The sequence below is a fragment of the Monodon monoceros genome, unplaced genomic scaffold (genome assembly GCF_005190385.1).
Source record: "Monodon monoceros isolate NGI ecotype Baffin Bay Population unplaced genomic scaffold, NGI_Narwhal_1 Super_Scaffold_5, whole genome shotgun sequence".
Lineage (NCBI taxonomy): Eukaryota > Metazoa > Chordata > Mammalia > Artiodactyla > Monodontidae > Monodon > Monodon monoceros.
Window position 1 is genome coordinate 39,631,464 of NW_021703782.1, and position 21,553 is coordinate 39,653,016.

Consider the following 21,553-nt stretch of genomic DNA (forward strand, 5'->3'; position numbering starts at 1 on the left):
AAGAGAAATTGAGGACCTGGATTAGAACAATAAAGTCAGTAATATAAACTGGAGGCATGATTGGAAAGCAGTCTATAGAGTTTGTATATGCATAGATCTGGTGAACATTAGTGATCAGGCATAGTGAAGGATGGTGTGAATGAGAAATTAATACCTAGGATAACTTTCTGATTTCTGGTTTGGGTTAATGAGTTGATTGGAAGAAGAGTGAGTTTTAGGAGAGAGACTTGGTGATTTCAATGAGGACAAGCTACAGAAACATTAATTCATGTTATACAGGAATATTTGGATTTTTTGTTTGTTTTGAGGACAAGTAATTGTTTCTAAACCAAACTTTAGAATATTCTCATTGAGATATTAGGAATTTAGTTTTGATGGTAATCATAAGTAAATTTTGTATGCCATTCATCTTTACTTTTTATATGCTTTACTTATTGGCAAAAGTTAGAATCAACAGGGACTTGAAGTTTATTGATTCAATCCTGAGTATGGAGCCCCTTAGAGGCAATGATTATTACAGAATCAACTGTATTCCTCCACATGAATATCAGTGATGATTTTTTTTTCCATTTCCATTCTGGTTTAGATCTCTTTTAGCTTTCCGATGATCATGATTCCAACTAGACAACTCCAATAAATTTTTCTTACTGGGGGGCATCCATCCATTCCAGATCCACCAAGCAGAGTTTACCGAAATCTTTTATTCTTTGTTTTTATTTGCAAAACATTGAACACTCAAATAGAAATCAACAAACTCTAATCAAAAGTGAAAATATTACGGAATTGGTGATCCTGATTTATTATGTCCTGACCACAGTGGATGCTCCAGGTAGCTCCTAGAAAGCTCCATTATATGGAATATCCTGTGTGTGTAGAGGGGACCTTGACCAGAACACAGTTTCTGTTTGAGTCATGTGGTAGTAATACTAGGTAATTTTCTTTTTAGTCAAGAACTACTTGGTTTCCTCAAACTGAATCTGAATCTTTTTATCTCTTATGATGGTAAAACTCTGTGTGTGTGTGTGTGTGTGTGTGCGCGTGTGTGCGCACGTGTGCACGAGCACACCCAAGGTGGAATTCTATATATTTAGAGAACTTCATCTATGTGTTTATGGAGAGGAAGGGCCCATGAAAATTCCTACTATGTAGAAAACATTTCCACTGTCTTCCTGACTTGAGGATAAAAATGACATTTGATAGTTTTAGTAATCCTTTGCTTCTGTGAAGACTTGTGTTAGAATTGCTTGCTTTACTTATTTGTATTAATTATGTTTATTGGGGATATATTATACAATACGTAGACAAGGCACTATTTAACTATTGGAGAAAGCCATTAGTTCTTTTGCTCAACCTGAGTACCTGATTTTTGAATAATACTCTCCTACTTGCCTAGGTGGTCTGAATAAGCTTTTTATTTTTTTTTTACTAGCCTGAACTCAAAGAACTTTGGATCCAATTGTTGATACAAGAGACATAGTGTTGCATGTTAAAACACTATAAGAAATCTTTTATTTGGTCTCCTTCAACTTACTCACTCTGTAGATGTAGACAAGTGCTTTTTGTTTTTTGGTTTTTTTATCCTCTAAGTTTTATCATCTTCAAAATGAAGCTGTTGGGCTATGTAATTTTGGACTACGTGATCTAAAAGATTTCCCCCATCTTCATAACCACAATTGCTTGACCTTATTGATTGTGAAGTGAATAAAAGAGACAAGTGTGATTTTAGAAACTGAGAACACTATGGTTGGACTTACAAAATCGTTGATCAGATTTGGTGTTTTTACTAAAGGAAGAAACCATATGAGTTGATAGAATTCTGTACCAGAGGGTGGCTTCTGAGTTCAGGCCTTTGAGTTCCTTCCCTACTCTATTACTCTCACATGGAACTCATGAGTGCAGTACCTATTTGATGTCATGCTCTTTTAGACTGAGTATGCTTCAGGGCAGTCTCAGCTCTAATGTGACCCATACCCAGCTTACTTTGTCATGGGGAGGGGAAGTGTCTGGGCCACATTGTAAGAAGTTGTAGAAGTTTTGGAAGAGAGAGAGGAGTGGAATTTTTTCCCTTTATTTAGAGGACAGAACTGGAATTTCATGCAAATTCTGTTATATCATCAACTGCTGATAAACAGTGAAAAGAGATTAAATAATGGGGAAAATGACAATAAGGATGAATGAATGAATATGAATTTATCAAAATTTTTGCCGCTTGAGCACGATGATGTTTATCAGCTGGGTTTGGTTTTCTTTCATAATTATTATTTTCTAAACATTTAAATGGTTTCCTTAGAAGGATTGTATAATAAATAGCAACAAACTCATGGTCTAGTACTTGGATCTGTGTAAAAGCTTGTCCCAAATTAGTTGAGTTACTTACTTATCTATGACCCATTTCTCTGGAGGATGCTTTTAGCTAGTGTTTTCTTCTCTGCCTTATTATGACAGTGGGTGAGAGTGAATTCAAATTCTTAATGTGTGACTCCTTACAGCAGAAGATTATAAGGACCTGTTCTGAATAGAATATGCTTTATTTCCATTAAGTGCATATTTTCTTTGTTTGCTGAGTTCTGTATTTGTGTTTAAACTGCCCTTATCTGGTGTGCATTTCCAGGGGTAAAAAATAACCTGTTATATGTAGTAAGTCTGGCTAAGATTTGGGGATGAGTTCTGCTCTTTATTTTTTCCTCTTCTCTATCTCAGAAATAACAAAAGTGTACTGCTTTATTCTCTCCAATTCTATCATATTGTTGCACTTAGTAGACAAGACAGTATTCCTATGTCTTAAATAGAATTGAAATCTACATGGCTGTGTAATTTTACACAGCCAATCCACTTCATGATGTCAAAACACTTTTATTTCTGCATGGGAGGTTTCCTACCTTGGTCTCATTAATATTGCACCTGTTTCTTTACTTGTGGAATCACTGATAGGCTGCTAAGTAGAATTCAGAGAGAGTCTTCATAAGTATAATGAATTTGGTTTGAACTAATTGAGAAATTATGAATTATTTTAAAGATTTGACTTGGAATTAAGGTAACTTTTGCACTATCCGCACTAAAATGCTCTATGAAGCAATTTAAAAAAATCAAAAGATTGTAGGCAAGCAAATACTTCTTTTTTTTGGTTTCCTTCATTTATAACTTTAAACTTTTTCTGACTATAAAATAAATCATATAACTTACAAATTTTTAAATATAAAGCAAGAATAAATAATCATGTATAATCCTATCGAAGAGGAAAAGCCACTCTTAAATGTTTAAACTCAAGTCCTTTTATTTAAAAATAAGGAAAATGATATACTTCATATTATTTTGAAATGCTATATTGTTACGTAAAATATTTTATACATTTAAAGAATCTACATAATTACATGTATAAAATTTATTGAATCAGTTTATTATAAGATATGTGAACTGGTTTCTAATTATTATAATTCTTTAAAAATTTTTTTATTGAAGTATAGCTGATTTACAATGTTGTGCCCATCTCTGCTGTACAGCAAAGTGACTCAGTTATACACATATATACATTCTTTTTTTAAATGAAGTATAGTTGATTTATAATGTAATAATTTTAGATGAACGATTATACGTAATAAAAATAATGCTGAGCACTTATTAAAGTCCATACACTATTCTTTATTCCAATAATTTTATCCTCCCAATAATCCCATGAAGTAGATAATATATTTGTCCTCATTTTAAAAAGGAAATGACTGAGGCTTAGAGATTTTCTATCATTTGACCAGGGTAGCACAGCTAGTAAGTGTGGATTTAACCCTTGTGCTCCAGACTCTGAAGTCCGTGTTTCAGTTACTGCACCCTATTGACTACGTGCAGGAGTGATTTTCCCTAAAGAATAAATTTCTATAAGTGCAAATGCTGATTCAAAAAATAGGCAGAAAAATTTTTATGGTTTGACAAATTACCTTTCAGAAGGACAGTATCAATTTGTAGTCCCAACAAGCAGTCTTAAAAAATATTTTTAGTGTAGGTTGTTTTTGTTTTCTGTACGTGGACCTCTCACTGTTGTGGCCTCTCCCGTTGCGGAGCACAGGCTCCGGACGCGCAGGCTCAGCGGCCATGGCTCACGGGGCCCAGCCGCTCCGCGGCATGTGGGATCCTCCCAGACCAGGGCACGAACCCGTGTCCCCTGCATCGGCAGGCGGACTCTCAACCACTGCACCACCAGGGAAGCCCAAGTTGTTTTTGTTGAAATTGTTCTTACTCTCCTTATTAAAGTAGGCATAAAATAGTTGAAAGAACTTGGTAACCTGGATAATGTTGCTAATAATAATAATAATAATAATAATGTCATTAGAGTAGTATGCAGCAGCTGTTGTTTACATACAGCCTTTTTGTGCAAGGTGTTATATATTGACCTTTACCTACATTAGCTTACTCAATCCTTACAACAGTTCTGGAAGGCAGGAATTGGTATCTTTGTTTCATAGCTAAAATTTATGGAAGTTATTATAATTGTTTAGGCCATATAGTTAGAAAGCAAAGGAGTAGAAATTGGAATGTTGGTCAACTCCAGATCACCCACCTGTATACATAACCTATCAAAAAAAGACAGGACTTGAGCTCATGTGGATTTTGTTCACTGCTGTATTACCGTCGATAACAGCAGTTGTCAGATACCATGTACAATAGTTAAACTTCCTGTATTCTAAGTTCCTTGAGAACAGGGAACAGATGTTTTTATCAACAGTCTTTCTTCAGAGTTCTCATCATGGTGTCCCTGATGAGGACCTCACTCACTCCTCCTCTGTAGCTGGACCCATGGTTCTACCCTGTGTCTCAGAATATCTTTGATCAAAGGTAGGATTACATATCTATTATCCAGTCACAGCACTTTTGAGAATGAAAAGGGGATCCTGTTCATAATAATGCTGTGCAAACAGACATAACCTGAGTTTGTCCTGGGCAAATTTGAACATATTTTTACCTCTCTCAAAATTTCCCTGTCCAATATTCCTCTGTATCCCCAAAAACCTGTTTGTCTTCACCTCTCACTGTGCCCAAAGACATCTCTCTCCAAAGTCCCCAACCTAAGGATAAAATGTCTTATGTCCATAAGAACAAATGACCACAGAAAAATAAAAAGCAGTTCTTGGAAAACTTAAAAAAAAAAAAAAAAAAAAAAGCTCTTGGATAAAGAGACTCTTACCTCTAAAAGAGTTCTTTTTAAGGATTTCCCTAAATTACAGTCATCTCTCAGTACCCACAGGGGTTTGGTTCCAGCATTCCCCTGCAGATACCAAAATCTGTGGATGCTCAAGTCCACTGTATAGAATGGTGTAGTATTTGTGTATAACCTATGCACGCTCTCCCATGCACTTTAAATCATCTCTAGATTAAGTATAATACCTAATACAATGTAAATTCTATATACATAGTTATAAATACAATGTAAATGCTATTTGTAAATAGTTGCTGGCATGCAGCAAATTCAAGTTTCAATTTTTGGAACTTTTTGGAATTTTTATCCTCCCAATATTTTCTGTACCTGGTTGGTTGAATCCACAGATGGAGAATCTGTGGATGTGGAAGACCAGCTGTACATACTTGAGCCACTGAGCTAGTTTTGCAAAGGATAAACAAAAGGATAGTTAGGACCTGAAGTTACTGTCGTGGCACCATTCTGAAGTTGGATGAGCCTTCCTCCCCACTCCAAAATTGGGTCCCGATGGCAAAACTGATGACACTATACATAGAGCAAGAAGATACAAAAGATTTATTACTCACATACTGAAGCTCTCTGAGGAGGGCAGAGCAAGTTTCCCAAATAAGTCCAAAAATGGCTTGAGGGAGCAAGAAATGGAGACTAGCCAGGGGTTTTTGGGGGGTTGGGCAGTGGGGATTGGTGCGTGTTACTTGAACTTCATGATGGTGCCAAGAGGGCAAAGGAAGGAGTGGGGCTTGAAAGCTGTCAACAGCCAAACATCAAAAGTGGAGTCAGACCCTTTATGACAGTTACCAAAACACCTGGGAGCTGAGTTACTCCGCTGTGCTCTGGGAGTCCTTAGGTATGGCTTTGCCAGCCTGTTGGCTGCACGCCTCCTTAGAGCACAGTTCCTATAGACTACAGCGCAAGTGGAACCCCCAGAGGTGCAGCATGGATGCCCTGTGTGTACTTCCCCCATTTCTTCTTCCCATGTGCAGACTACAGTAAATGTCCAAATCTTGTTTTAAAAATCTGGGTCTGTGGTCCTTATTGCTGAAAAAACTCAAATGGTTATGAATTCAAACCTTTTACCTAGAAATGATCATTATTCTCAATCCAAACTAGTAGTATTTTATTATACTTGTGTTTTTATTTTTTAGACCACTGACACTTATGAGCTGTTTACTTGCAAAACAGCTTTCAGTTCACAAAATAAATTTAAGTGTACATGTAACAACAACAGTAGTAATTGGTGTTTTTCAAATGTGTGTGGCATGCCAGGTACTGTTTTGGATACTTAATGAGTATTATCACATTTAATCCTCACAGCATCTTTATGGAGTTCATACTGTCTCACACCCATCTTACACGTGAAGCAAGTGAGGTACTTAGAGGTTATGTAGATCCTTTAAGGTTACCAGGTGGTAGTAGGATTTGAACACAGGTCATCTGACTTCAGAATCTGTACCCTCAACCAGTGAGGAAAATGGGGATGGAAGCTGTTGCTTTATATTTCAGGGCAACTTGTTATTTGGACAAGTGTTACGCAAAGGAAAGAGATCTCAATTTAGAGTTAGAAGTCTGTTTTTTCACTTACTGTGTGATTGTGGACACTTTTAATCTCTGAAATTCAGTGTCTTCGCTTATCATGATGGACTCATGATTCTTGCTTCCTGGTCATTTTGTGAGAATGTCTGTCTTGTTCACTATTTCAGCTCTCAGAGGCTGGGAACAGTGCTAGGTGCTCATGAGGCAATAATGAATACAGATGTGCTTGGTGCCTGGATCTACACATGTTAATTATTAGTTTCATATCAGTCCACTTCAAATTTGTCTTCTAAAATTCTGAAATCCTTACATATCATCTTTTACCCGTGAACTACTTCAAGGAAGTCTTTTTGTGACTTTGGTGTCAGAATCTAGTAATCTTTCCTGTAGAAAAAATAGTTTTGATTGCCCAGGTTCTGGTCCCTTGTCAACATTAATCATTGACTTTTGAATTAATTTTCTCTCTGTAGTTGAGTAGCTCAACAAACTCATTGGACTCAATCTGTTTTCTGCTTTAAAAGATTTGAAAATGCCCATCATTGAATCAGTGTGATCTTGCTTATTAATCTTATCATTTCTAAGACAGGAATGTTGACTCAAGGCTAATCTTCTTCATAATTCATAGTCTTAAAACGTCCCGTCCTTTGAGGACATCTGTTCATGTTCTTTTGCAGCTTTAGCAATATCCTTCCCATTTGTATAGTCAGGCTTAGCATGAAGTGATAGGGTCTTAGGAATATTAAGCAGAGAGTGTTAGCTATAGGTGTGCTTTTTTGAACATCTACCTTGAATGTGAAGTCTAGAAGAAATAGAATGTGAATACGAAAGATTGAATAGAGCTTTTTAACGGACAACATATCTGGGCTTGATAACAAAGCATCAAGCAGACTGGAGAAAGATGAATTTGCTTTTAGAGAAAATAATTGTATTATTGAACAAGTTGTCAGTTTTCTGTGTGTTTTCCAATCCCAGGAAATAATGATTGTGAAACGTATTCTGCTTAATAACTTTGTGATGTGAACTCATTGGATTTTATCAACTTCAAAAGATGTTGGATCCAGAAGAAACATAGGATGTAGATTATATGAGGTATTTTTACAGCTATCTTCCACTGCAATAACACCATCCAAAAGTTTGTGTCAAGTTGTTTTAGATGTTGTATAAGACAACTTTCCGGATGCAGTCTCTGGTCTTGGATACTCTACAGTGTGAGAGAGGCAATGCTGATGCAGGATGAGGAAAGGAGATCCAGGTAGAGAGGCAGAAAGGTGGTCATTGGGTGGATTATAGACCTCTTTAAGAGGTAGGAATTGCTGTTGAACTGTGTGTGTGTGTGTGTGTGTGTGTAAATTGGAATTAGTAACTAATACTTCAGAATAGTCATGTGCTAAACACAGATGTCATCTTATTTATTTCTCACAATAAATCTAGGAAGTAGGTTCTATTTTCCCTACTTTATGAGTAAATACATAGGTTTGGAGAGTTCAAATACCTTGCCTAAATGCACGCAGACTATTTTTCTAGAGCATGGATTTAAATAGAAGTTTATCTGTCTCCAGAGCCAACGCTATTAGCCAGTCTTCTTTATTACTCTTTAAAGGAAAGTATGTCTCGAGGTAGGGTCCAGGGTTCTCTGGGGGGCCTGCCAGGATTCTCTAATAGTCTATAATAGAATTCTAAAAAGCAAGCACTCTCCTAATTAGTGATGTTGAGCAGCTTTTCAGGTGCCTTTTGGCCATCTGTGTGTCTTCTTTGGAGAAATGTCTATTTACATCTTCTGTCCGTAATTCAGAAAGATACACCTTCCCAGTGTTCACAGCAGCGCTAAGTCAAGACATGGAAGCAACCTAAGTGTCCATCGACAGAGGAATGGATAAAGGAGTTGTGCTACATATATACAATGGGGTATTACTCAGCCATATAAAAGAATGAAATAATGCCATTTGCAGCAACATGGATGGACCTAGAGATTACCATACTAAGTGAAGTAAGCCAGACAAAGACAGCTATCATATGATATTGCTTATACATGGAATCTTAAAAAAAAGATAGAAATGAACTTATATACAAAACAGAAATAGACCCACAGACATAGAAAACAAACTTAAGGTTACCAAAGGGTGGGGGAATGGATAACTTAAGAGCTTGGGATTAACATATACCCACGACTATATATAAAATAGAATACCAACAAGGACCTACTGTATAGCACAGGGAACTATTCTCAATATTTTAGAATAACCTATAAGGGAAAAGAATCTGAATAAAATAGATATTTATGTATGTATAACTGAAGTACTTTGTTGTACACCCGAAACTAATGCAATATTGTAAATCAATTATACTTCAATTTAAAAAAGAGGCAAAAAAATTTTGGATCATGCAAAAAATTAAAAATAAAAATCATGTCTTTTTGACTTTTTCTACCTTCAAAATAGTGGTGTTTCACAGACATAATTTTTGTGCACTACTAAGGATTATAATATACAAAGTTGTTATAGTTGGTATTTGCGAAATAAAACAAGTATGTTTTTATAGATTGCTGGAGATTCTCTTCTGTTAAGAAGTTGGCTGCTTAGATGTAATCATTTTATACGTGGTGGGGTTAGAGTTTGAAACAAGTTGCTTGGCTTCTAAGCTTTTCCCTTTAGTCATCTTGCTACATGTCCTGATGCTCTCTGATAATGCACTGCATCCTTTCAATGTTGCCTTACTTGACCTCATTTGGTCAAGAACCAAGTGAACCTTTCTAGAGCTGACATGCTGCCTTAACTGGCCTAGGCAGGCTGGGGTAAGTTTGAGGCTTTCGTAAATGAGATTCCAGAAGAAAGAGAGGCAAAGGAAGGTTTTTGAATGGAGATGCTCACCTATTTGGACACTGCTAGAAGTCTCAAATTTCTAAATGTAAATAAAAAAATAATTTGCCTCCTTGACAATCTTATCATTCAGAAAATAGAGGAAACCATTTCAGGAGTGGAGAGTCTGGAATTCATTTTGACCATGAGAGAGGACTAATTAGTAATGTGAAAGTGATAAGACTCTGGGACAAAGTGACCAAGTCATCTGTTTTGTCATGGTTAAGGAAAAATAGATAAATTACAAGATTTATTCATATCCATAGTAAACAGGATTGCAAAATCACAATCAAAACAAAGCAAGAACAATGGAGAAAAAGTGTGTGTGCATGCCTATGCAATAATCCCCAAATTTGGTTTCATTCAAAAAGAATAGGTAGCTATTAAAAAATTTTTTTTGATCATACTCAAAAATAAGCCCAAAGAGGAAGGGAAGAATAGGTCACCCAAATCAATCAGCACCTATATTTTCTTTATAAATCAATGCTGAAGTCACAGTTGATAAGAATGTCAAAAGGTTCTTTCACAGTTCAGAAGCTAATAGGCTAAATAGATTCTTATCAGTTAACCTGGGAATCCAACTTCCCCTTTATAAAATTAAACTGAGGATGCATCTCTTTTTAACAAAAAAGAACACGTTGAAAAATGAACTTTACTAGTAAAACATACACTTAAGGTGGAATTTGCATTTGAGTAAGTATAAACATATAACTCCGAGCCATGTAAGAAAAATGATTACGTGGGGCTTCCCTGGTGGCGCAGTGGTTGAGAGTCCGCCTGCCGATGCAGGGGACACGGGTTCGTGCCCCGGTCCGGGAAGATCCCACGTGCCGCGGAGCGGCTGGGCCCGTGAGCCATAGCCGCTGAGCTTGCGCGTCCGGAGCCTGTGCTCTGCAACGGGAGAGGCCACAACAGTGAGAGGCCCGCGTACCGCAAAAAAAAAAGAAAAAAAAAAAAAGAAAAAAAAATGACTATGTGTTTTTCATTTATGTAGAATTCCATAAATACTGAGCACAACCCATCTGTCTGACACATGCTAGACTGATGGATTTAAAGACGATTAAGCCATGATTTCTCTGTATTGCTTTGGAATTGCCCTTAGAATATAAAAAGAGATGTTTCAGAATAAAACTAAAAGTTTTAAAAAGTAATTGGAGTGTGGAGGCAAAACCCAGCTTCATTCAATTACTTATACAATAACCATGTACTGAGTGCCTACTATGCACCAGGCAGTGTTTTAGGAACTAGGGTTATTGCAGGAAATAAAAGAGATGAGGTCTCTTATCTCACAGGATTTACATACTGTGAGAAAACAGACAATAAACACATAACTCAGAATGTATCAGATAATTTTAAGACCTGTTGAGAACATAAAATAGGAGACGTGATGGAGAGTATCTTGGGCAGCTCCTCTGGCTCTCAGGCGGATAGGAGGCTTTCAGAGGCAGTGTCCGTGGAGCTACGCTAGCCCCGTGAAGATTCGGAAGCAGAGCGTTTCATGCTGAGAGGATGGTCAGTTAAAAGGCCTAATCTGACAATTAGCTGTGTGTTCCAGGATCACTGTGGCTGAGGTGCCGTGAGTAAAAGGGAATAGGGAGCAGGTGAGGTTGGAGACATGTGCAGGAACATTCTTCTTGTTAGAAATTATATCACCAAGGCCAGGAAAGGGAGTTTGAATTTAATCCTAAGTGCTGGTGCAAGACCATTGGAGTAATTGAATCTGGGAAAGGCCATGTTCTAATTTATGCTCTAAGAAGATCAGCCTGGCTGTTGTATGGAGAGTGAATTTGAGGTGGGTGGTGCAGAGTGGAAGCAGTTATCACGGGCATTAAGTTGGGAGCAATAAAAGTGCCGTGTCTAAACAGGGTAGACTCAGGCTTCGCTGTTTTCATTCTAAGCAGTCAGGGCTCTGCAGAAGAGAGAGAAATTCTGGTGTTCATTTGTTAATGAAGCTTCATGCACCACTGCTATGTTGACAATACTGGGCAACATGGTATAGAAACATGAAGAAGGAAAGTGACATGCATTTGCCCTCAAGGAATTTACAGGACAGCAGGAGACAAGTATCATTTGAACAAGTCATTCTATTACAGAGAGAGAAATAGGAAGTGGAAAAGAGTTTCCCCTAAGATGGGCAACCGAGCGAATGGCTTTGCTGCTACTTAAATGATGGAAGAAAGAGGATGAAGGAGAGAGAGGAATGAGACAGTACCTGCCCTCAGAGTGGAGTTTAGATCCTTAGAGGGCCTTGATGACTGAACATCTAGCAGCTGAAGGAAATGGGGGAGGGAGGCAGGAGTCCTGACCTCCTGATGAGGGACTTTGACATGGAGATTGGGATCTGACCCGATAGGTTAGCACATGAGCAACACGATCCATAATTGCCATTTTAGAAGATGCATTCTGACCCACGGGCTGAATAGAGGAGGACTTACCTGTAATGAGGATCTATCGAGGGGAAGTTTACCCAAATCATTCAGTCCACTTCACTACCAGTAACCAATTGTTTACGTGCTAATGTCATGTTTCCCCATTCTTGAAAATGTTATTAACGTTTATTTTTTAAAATATCTTCAGCAATAGTATCTGTATTTACTTTTTAGAGAAAAAATGGATGAAACAGTAATAATTCTTAGGTATTTGAAGGTGACTGTTTAGGCTGGTTAGAAACGCATGCATAATCCTTTTACACATTTTCAAAGCACTCATAGGTAACTGTAATCCTCCAAATAGGCCATGAAGAAGGTAGAAAATCACCCCCATTCTAGAGCTGATAAGTGAGCTGTAGATCGGACTCTTGTTGTGTTTCCAGAAGGCATTACAGTTCATTATAAATGCAATTAAATTGTGGACAGTATATCACATGGTTCCCTGAAATGTGGTGGATTACGTTTATGATTTTCACTGTTATATGCCATTTTGGTAATATACAAAGCTTTTAAGGATATTTGATTAAAAAAAAATTTCTGTCCTTGCTATTTTCTACTAAAGTGTAATCCATAAATTTTTGCCTCTGTCAGTGACTTTTGCCTCTATTCTATAACTAAAATCAGTTCTGTTATTTTTCTTTTATCTCTTTTTATAAAAAGGAGGATTGAATTAAGCTCTATGGAGAAAGCCCACACAGGACTGTTTTAAGTGTTAAAGCATGGGGTAACATTATCCTCATCTCTGTTCTCACTAAGAAAATAGAAGGAGTTTAGGATCTAAACCTTTATGTACTTTTTAAGGCAGAAACCCTTGTCTGATATTCTGTGCTTCTGAAATGATAAGTTGCTTTCAGTTAAGCACACAGGATAAGAGAAATTTCTAACCATTTCTAACCCTCAACCCCCAACTGTCTTCTAATTTCTAAGCTTGGTAATCTAAACATCGGTTTGCCTAATATCTTCAAGGCTTCCTGTGTTTTTGCTTGCGTCAACAATTCAAAGACATGCTACTTTAGAAAACTTGTCAATATTTTCAGTCTGTTTTCCCTTTACTGTAACAGACTGTGGTTCTAGATGACCATTGTAAAAGCCTCTGCTGTTTCCCCTGTGTGTGTATTTGAAACGTAGCGTGTATCGTCACCCTTCAGTATGTTTTGGAGAATGAGGAAGGTATTTCAAGCTATTAAAGCTACCATGGCTTTCCAGAAAATGGGATCAGCATGTGCAATGGTGCAGAGTAATAAAAGGGCCAGTGATGTTGCGTGCAATTCTATATAACAGGCAGAATGTTCATTACTGTGGATCCTTCCAGACAGGGACCGTGATATTCACCTTTGGTGTTCTAAAATCTTAAAACAACTGTTAAATTATAGGTGCTTAAAAAATCAGTTCAATTTATGAAACAGGAATTAATGTGTTTTACTTATTAAAAGATAATAAAAATGCAAATTTTTAAATATTGTTTGTTGAAACTCAGAGTTACTACAAGAAATATGACCCATGTAGAAGAGTTGCATAATCCATTTTCTGATCTAGAAATATTCATTCAAATATTTATGACACGTCATCTACATATTAGGGTCTGTGATAAACACGGTGCTTGTTCTCACTGAGTTTCCATTTAAATGGGGCAGATAAACAACAAAGAAAATAAAGAGGTTTTAGAGAGTATAGCCCAAGCCAGATGCTCTAAATTGGTGGCCTTAATATTTGAGTCCTAAAGGATGAGAAGGAGCTAATTATGTGAAGTGCATTCCAGGCTGGGAGTGTGTTATTTTGATTAGTTGGATTTTACAGTTAATAGAAAATGTAAAAACCTATTGATATTTTGATTTCTCTTTCCTTATTTGATTTGCAACTTCTAAAATTTTTAAATTCAAAATACAGCACTAGATCCACTATGTCCTTCTGAAAAATGTTCTTTAAGAGCAAACAAACAATGTCCAGATGCTCTCCAGGATTAGAACTGTGAATGAAAGATTATATTTCTAGTATAAGTCAAAAAACCTACCTGGGGAACAGGTAGGCTTCAGACTAAGCTGGATTTGGTCTAACTTGGAGGGTGGCATTTGATCTGGCTTCTTTATGATACAGAGCGGAAAGCTGTGTTCATTAGATTGTCTAATAGATTGGCAATAAGACACAGTTCTGCTTCCTAAACAGTAGTGGGAGAAGCTTGACCGTAACCAATTTCCCATATGAGCAGATTCAGCTTACATTTCCCAGTGCTCTCCTTATTGAAGTTTTTCTCCCATCTTTGCATTGTGGCTCCTCCTGAGACATACAAATTCCCTTCTCACCTCTTTTCTGGTCCTGTTGCTATGCAGTCATCTTCTCCTGCCTTTACTCCCTTGTTTTTCACAGTCCTTGTATCTCCAGAGAGCAGTTCTCTTGTGGCTTTTAACAGCCTAAGATGCTGTTATGGAAGGACTGTGCTTCCGCATCTCATAGAAGTCTAGGGGAAAGTGCTCACTCTAGGCATCTATGTGGGTGGATATAGCCATGCTGTTCCTGTGTTTTGCCTTCATAGTAAAGTTGCTTAAAACAATCACAACCATATAGAATTCAAATCTTAAGATGCTCAACTTGACTTTATAAACTGGAAATGCAAAAGCAAAATAATAAACTGCTGGTGGGGTCTCTTTAAAACCACACAGTCTCAGTGCTAAAATTTATAGCAGGAGTAATGGGAATGTACTAAAATCACTGAAGTTTTATCCCCCTTATTTACTGCCCTTTTCTTCAGAAGCTATTTTCTTGCTTCCTTAACTTTATTTTAAAAAGACACTACATGGGGCCGTAACTTTTTCCATTGCCAACTGTAGGGGAAAAGGAAATTCAGGCGCCAGGACCAGGAGAAATCTGCCAGACGCACCTAAGTATGGACTCCTTGAGGTAACAAGGCATTCCCCTTCCTGCCCAAATACTCTTCTGTGCCTTTCCACCTAGTCAGTTACGATGTGAAGCACTGGGAAGGGCAAAACTCTAGTGCCCGTTCACAGTGGTGTCCCTCCATATCTCATTTTTATGTCCATCCTCTGTGGAGATGATCACAGCAAGAGTTGCAAGTGGTACAGACAGCTGCTATGACTGGGTGACTGAAATGATAGCCAGTGGGTTAAATACAGAAGAATGGGTGTTTCTGGTATTTAAAGTACTCGAACCAGTGCCCAAATGGAAGAGTTAGACTACTTTAGAAAATAGGGCACCCAAGTCACTCTGAGACTGACATTTTCCTTATTGCAGGAACAACTAAGACTCTGTTGCAGCATGTTCAGTCCTGGCTAACTCACGATAATGGTTGTGCAGGAATTCTATTCCTTTGCAATGAATCAGTTTCTATAGACTGCTTTATTTCTCATGTATAGATGACACTTCCTTGTTGATTTGCATGTTGTAATTTTTGTTTGAAAAGTGGATGTTTTGGATGATATATTGTAGCAACTATGGATTCTGATCTCTTACTCAGGGATGGTAGTTGCTGCTACCGCTGCTGCTGTTTTTTGTTGGATTACTTAATGACTTAATTGGACAAATTCCGTAGAAGAGGTCTCCCATGGATTCTGTGGCCCCTGATGTCTCTGCTAGTTCTTTTTATCCTTGACTGGCGGCTTCTTAGCTGTTTCTTCCTTCCTAGCACAGCTTAAAGGTCAGCCAGTGGTTGATTAGAGGTTGTACTTAGACCTTTTGAGCCAGGGGCTTTCCAGCTGTTGCTGAGGAGTTCTATGTTTGGGGTGGGGAATGCATTCAAAGTTCAGACAGTTTACAAGTCTTACTCAGCTTTCACTTTTTGCTGGTGTAGGTCTCAGATTCAACTAGGGATGAATATGTAACTGGGACCTTTTCCAGTCTCTCTTGAACTTTCATGCAACTTTTCCAACCTCTTCCCCTGGGAAGCTTATCAAAGCTTATTTGGGAGCTTATTAAAGCCTGCTATGGCTATCTCATTGCCCTAGATAGCCCTGTTAATTTTTTTGGCTGGTTTGTTACTTTCCCCCACCAGCATTAAAGTCTCAGGCAGTGGTAATGTTGGCCCTCCTTGATTGTTTGCCACTGAAATTGAGATCACTATCATTTTCAACAAATCACCCAAGCATAGGGCTTCTATGTAGATCTCCAAATCAGATCACACCAATACACAGTTGGGGGCGCACTTCTGGAATACTCAAGTAAGGACTTCTGAAAAAATCTTCTCCTTCATAAAAGCAACAAGAACACCAAAAAAAATTGTCAAAAAGTCAACTGTTTCATAACTCTGAAAATTAATGAAAGGCTTGAAACAGTCTGAGGAGCATTTATTCCAAAAAAATGTTCAGTATGCTATTTTGAGATTATGTGATTTTGAAAATATATGAGATCTTTAGAAAAAAATTAATTTTGCCATTACATTGTCCATCTCTAAGTGAATAATTGAAGTTATATGACAGTGCACTCACCTTAGACGTTCAATTATTCTGTGTTTTAACTACATTTTTAGCTCTAAATCTGTGGTTCTTAAAATTCTCTTGGTCATAGACAACTTTGAAAATAGATAAGAACTATCAAACTATTCCTCAGCAAAATGTAAAATTTACAAAACTTTGTATATAATTTCCTGAACTTCATGAAGTTCTAAAAGTCCATCAATGCCCCCCCCCCCCCCCCCCGGGCTTAAAAAAACCTGTTTTAATGGCAAAGTTCATAATGTATGCTGCTTTCTATCCCTTTAAAGTTCTGGCATTATACATTTTAAATGCTCAGTAACTACTGAAGTATTTTTAAAAATTATTTTCAGTGTAGATATCTGAATGTTTGCAGTTAAATATTTACTCAACTGGGATGGGATAAAATGATTTTAATATTAATTAATTGCATAATAATTACTTGCTGTGTGACCTTGAGAAAATCTCTTAACCTCAGTTGAACCCTGTTTTTGCCTATCTCCCATAATCATTGTTATGATCACATGAAATGATTTTCTGAAGGAATTTTGAAAATGATACATTATGTACACGTGAGGCAGCTCAACCTTTTCCTGCTTAATTAGGTTTCCTATACATTGTGAAAGATGTACTGAAGGCTTTCTTTGCTTTAAGCCTGAAAGAATCATATCTCTCCTTGGCTACACAAGTTAAAAAAAAAAAAAAAAATTGTGAGATCTCTGGCATCTGTTTGCCTCTGGATTCTTCTAACCAAAGTTCTCAATTTTAAGAAGCAAGATAAAGAGGAAACGAGTTGATAGAACTAATTTGCATAGTTTGGAAACATTCCTACAACCAGCTGGCCAGCAAGTATTTAAGTGCCTGTGATAATGTTTCAAGGAGACAGCAGAGGAAGGACATAGGATGGGGAAGCAGGACACAAGACAGAGAGGAAACAAAACATGATGTGGCAGCGGTAAGGTATGAATAAATGTTTTCAGAAAACAAGAGGAGGGTAGTAGCCCACCCAGACCAGGACTAAATCTCTTTTAGAGATCTATATTACACTTTCTCTTTGTGGAAGGACAACTTAAACTAAGAAACAGTGTGATAATACAAGAAGAATACAGGTTTTTGAGCCAGACATCAGTTTGAATACAGGTTCAGTGCCTTAATAGCTACATGAACTTGGATAGGTTATTTGACCCTCTGTGCTCAGTTTCCTCATATTTAAACTTATATAAACATATAAACAGATCTTGCTAGATTTCTGTGAGGAAGAACAGTGCACTGGCATTGTTCTGGATCCAAGGTTGGTGCTCCATAAATGTAAGGTATTATTTTGTACCAAAGATTGGATAAAGATGGAATTAGAAGATAAAGAGATGTTTAATTACTAGATAAGAGCAAGCATAGTCTTGGGTGGTTATGTGTTATATGTGCAATTGAGTAAAAATAATGAGTAAAAATCATTTCTGGTAAGAGTGAATATACCAGGTAATTAGAAGTTGATAAAATGAACCATCTTAATTGTTACATGTTTTCATCCACTTTGAAAGTACATGTTGATTATATTACTATAATTACTTTGAAACTTGAGAGAACCTTGGGGTCATTCACTTCATGGGACTCACTTAGCCATACTCAATTGTCCGAGAATAAATTTGAGCAATGGCATACCACTAGCTATTTGCTATCCCAGGAGATCTTAGTGTGGCCTTTAATTAAGCAATAGCACTGGGCTAAAACTGGTGTCTTGGTGAAATTTTTCACGTCGGAAGAAAGACCTATATCATGGATGAATTGGGTAGTTGCACTTAGGTCATAACGTGGCATTTAAATATTGTAGAAAAGGATTTAGTTGGGTCACAGAGTTTCCAAGAATTAGGAGAACGTTCAGGAAAATGACCATTGGAGAATTTAGGGTCATGCATCATAGGGATTATAAACTGATTTTCAAGTAGATGTTAAAAATATCTATATACTTCTTTCCTAGGCCTTACTAACAATACATATGCTCAGGAAAGCAACCTTCATGAGTCCAGCATGCTCAGGAATGTTCCTGCAGCTTCCCTCTGGATGCAGACTAGCATGGCTCCCTGTCAAGTCATCCTTTCATTCTCCTGTGAGTTTCTAAGGTTGATACTCTTGCCCACGTTTTGGTGTTGTGAGATTTGACTCTCTTAAATGAGAATCTTATCCTTTCTCCATTTGTGTCCCTTTCTGCTCTAGAGACCACAAAGCCAGGCTTTCTTGGACTTTTAATATCTTTAGACTCACCTCTTTTTTTTTTTTTTTTTTCTTCCTGTTTTCTTTGCCTGGCTTTCGACAAAAGTTTCCAGCAGAACAGTTCAGGCCAGAGAACAGGTGAAACACAATGCTATCACCCAGATCACTTCTCTTCTTTTTTTGTGGACTTATTCCCTGACCAGGTTTGGTCTTCTCCCTCTCAATCTTTTAAGGTGATTTCCCTTGCAGGGAACATTTTGCTCTCTCTTGGAAAAAACACAAACAAACAAACATCCTTGTTGAAGGTTTCTCCTCCAGAAAACCTGATGGACCTATACATTTAAATTCTAAGATGATCACATATTGGGCCATTTCCGTTTGATGATGTTTTAACAGTTTTGAGTTAAAATATGTCTTTGCCAAATGCCATACACTAACAGTAATTTTATATCAAATAAAGGTTTGAGAAATCCCTTTACTAAAAAAAATTATTCTTTGTTTTAACAAATATTTTCAACTTTGAGACATATATCCCAAGTAATATTTAATGGAACCTGAGTGAGAAAGAGGAGATCTTTCTGAAGATGCAGAAAGTAAATTAAATCTACAAATTAAAAACAAAATGGAATAACGGCATGTTTATAAGAGTTCTTAACATATAATAAGCCAAATGTTTAGCTGTGAGGTTAAGTTTGAATTACAAATTGCTTACCTTCAAACAGCAATTTCTGCATTGTGTTTTGGAAAGCTCTGGTTTGCTGCTGGCCACTTCATTAATAAATGCAATTCAGTTTTCCCTTCAGTGAGAAAGGAAGACATTAAACATCTGTGGCATGCGGAGCAGTGAACATGTCTCCAAATATTAATGGGAGCAATGCCATTTTTCTAGAATCATTCATTCCTTATCTTGTGGATGCACGCCTGCTAAGTAGGCCTTTGTATTTACTTCAAATTCATCAGTTTGAGACACTGCAGTATTCCATTCTTACACATGGAAAAACAAATGGACTCTTTACTGAGAGGAAAAACACATATTTTTAGTTTTACACAATGCCACATCATTGTTGAGTAGATTTTATGTTCAGTGCTTCAATTCTTGTAAGGTAGATGGTCAATTTGAAGTTTACTCAGAAATCATTGAGATGATTATGAACCCATAAAGAACAGAGAGCTTGTTTTGTATTTTAAGCACTGAACTTTCACATTAAAACTGGGCTGTGATGGATGGCATCTTTTTCACAGTTTCCTCAGTGTGTCTCCCAAATGGATTGGGTCAGAGGTCCCTACTTTACTAGACAGCCTTACCACTTTAGAGATATGCTGGTTAGTAATGTTAATGAAATGGGCATCAGGTTTTCTTGAGATACGTGTCTAGGAGAGAGTGGTACCTTCTTACATTGTGTACAGTTAGAGCTGAAACAAAGATGTGTTCTCTCCTCTTCTTTAGTTTTCACCTACTCCTATCTTCTCATTTACAAAGGGATAAACAAGGCTCAGAGACTTGCCCAGGATCACATGACCACGTCGTGTCAGAGCCAGGCCTAGGACCAGATTTTCTGGCTCCCAGTTGAGGGCCATTTCATCAAGAATTCCGAAATAACTGGTTTAATATAGCCCCAGGGTAGATTAAACTGTTTAACACACTTGATGTAAAATTTAAAAAAGAATGCTTACTAGTAATATGAACTAAGGTAAATAACATAATGGTGTTGAGGAGCCCAGTCTTGAGATAGATAAGCTCTTGGAATAAACTAGTATTTCCAATTAAGGGTATCTATACCACTACGGTGTATTTACAAAAGCAGCAGTTCTTGAAAGTATCCATGTGTTGAAAATGGATACTTACGCAAAATATTACTTCTCAACAACTGTGGTGATTTTGATTAATCCAAGTCTAGATTTACATGTCAAGGTTCTTACATCTAATGGGCACTGGCATGGCTATGCTCTAATGCTATGACGTGAGAGTTGAAGTCTTTTCTTGAGTTCTCCCAGTGGTATATCACAATCAGTTTGGGGTTATTTTTGGTAATCCTAAAGTCCACCAGTTGACCCAGAGCTCCTTCTTTTGTAGATATTTTGCCTGTTTGGAAAGGTAACATAAGTCCCTTCCATCTATGATCCTGCCAGCCCATATGGCTTTTGGGGAGTCAACACAAAAGAACAGTTTTAAAAAGGAAGCCTACTACTCCATAGTACTTGGCCCATCACATACTTTATAGACTTCATGACATGACAGATGTAAGGTTTGTCCACCTACTCAACCACCTGTGATCTCCTCCCTCAACACTTTGCAGAAAACAGTGAAACAGCCTGAAGGATGGCCACAATTTTGTTTCCCTTGCTGTCTAACCTAGGATGATATGGCCATACTGAAGAGCCAACACATGAAAAAGGTTGGGTTGAAGAGTGGGCTGTAATAGTCAAAACCAAACTATTTCTCAAGTAATGTTCTCAATGTTTATGCCAAATTTTCATTTTCTTTTCATTTATCATATTTGCTTTTTATGTATAGATTTTTTTTTTTGTTTTTTACTGAGGTATAGTTGCTTTACAATGTTGTGTTAATTTCTGCCATACAACAAAGTGATTTGGCTATGGGTATACATATATCCTCTCCCTCTTGGACCTCCCTCCCACTCACCCCGCCCCCCCGCCACGACATCCCACCCATCTAGATCACCACAGAGCACTGAGCTGAGCTCCCTGCGCTATACAGCAGGTTCCCACTAGCTATATGCATAGATTTTTAGATTCAACACTTACGTTTTTAATAGTCAAATAGTTTATTGTCTATATTTTAATTGAGATTGAGGGGGCCAAGTCTGCCTTAGATAGCAGTAGTGATTCAGTCCAGGGCATGCAATTCTTATTCTCCATAAGGCTGTGACTACAATTATTAACGTTTTTTAGGTTTCAGAC